This window comes from Trypanosoma cruzi, assembly GCF_000209065.1.
Source record: "Trypanosoma cruzi strain CL Brener chromosome Unknown tcruzi_1047053453643, whole genome shotgun sequence".
In the NCBI taxonomy this organism is placed as follows: Eukaryota; Euglenozoa; class Kinetoplastea; order Trypanosomatida; family Trypanosomatidae; genus Trypanosoma; species Trypanosoma cruzi.
The window spans coordinates 1-767 of NW_893508.1; the positions used below are offsets into that span (position 1 = coordinate 1).

At 62.2% G+C, this 767-nt stretch overlaps 3 non-coding genes across 3 annotated transcripts, besides 1 other annotated feature; all 3 read left to right on the forward strand.

Annotated features, from left to right (window-relative positions):
* Window positions 1-216: 216 nt before the first annotated feature.
* Tc00.1047053453643.10 lies at window positions 217-306 on the forward strand. The gene has a single exon (XR_008254582.1). It is a non-coding gene; the product is annotated as a C/D small nucleolar RNA (snoRNA), TB11C4C3 (small nucleolar RNA).
* A 146-nt stretch (window positions 307-452) lies between these two features.
* On the forward strand, window positions 453-524 carry Tc00.1047053453643.20. The gene has a single exon (XR_008254583.1). It is a non-coding gene; the product is annotated as an H/ACA snoRNA, TC11C4H3 (small nucleolar RNA).
* Window positions 525-629: 105 nt separating this feature from the next.
* On the forward strand, window positions 630-725 carry Tc00.1047053453643.30. The gene has a single exon (XR_008254584.1). It is a non-coding gene; the product is annotated as a C/D small nucleolar RNA (snoRNA), TB11C4C1 (small nucleolar RNA).
* Window positions 726-730: 5 nt separating this feature from the next.
* Window positions 731-767: a microsatellite.

Consider the following 767-nt stretch of genomic DNA (forward strand, 5'->3'; position numbering starts at 1 on the left):
CCTTTCGGCTGAGCGCCCGCTCCCCTCCCTCCCACTTCCTGCTATTGTTGTCGTTTTTCTTTCTTGCGCAACGGCGCGCACGTAACATCCTGCCCTGTCTGGCGCCCTGCCTGTGCAAACGGTTGGTGGCGGGCCCGCCCGAAAGCGCAAGAGAGAGAAAGAGAAAGAGAGGGCCGAATTGCCCGGAGGTGGGTTGTGGTGGGCGCACGCCGCTGCTGATGGAAGCAACCAACTCTTGTGCGCGAGGGCGCGTGGCCCCGTGAACGCGCTTGCGTGATGGCCAAAAACAAACTCAACAGGTCTGACAGCCGCCCCGCCCGCCGCAACCTCGCCGGCTGGCCCCCGCGCCTCCCCTCGCATGGCCAGGAAAGGCGCGTCTTGAGACCCACCGCTCCGTGACGCTGGGCGCTTGGGTGCATCGGCGCCCCGAGAAAGAGACACGCCGGTCGTGAAGCGCAGCGACCCTTGGGCCGGTGGCGCGCTGTCGGTGCCGCGCGTGGCGCCACTGCCCGGTTGCGCGAGAGTTTGCGGTGACGGTGCGCGCGTCGAGGCTCCCTCCCCAGTTCGGGAAACGATGGGAAAAACAAAACCAAAGAGGACGCGCACGGGTGAGAGATGCGGCTGCGACGCGTGATGAAATCCACAGTTTCCTGTCAGTCTGACGACGAAAACGCGTGAGGACGCAATTCCCGACTCAGCTCACACTGAAGTGCTTTGCTTTACACCCCCATCTTTCTTTTTTTTTCTCTTTTCTTTTTTTCTTTCTT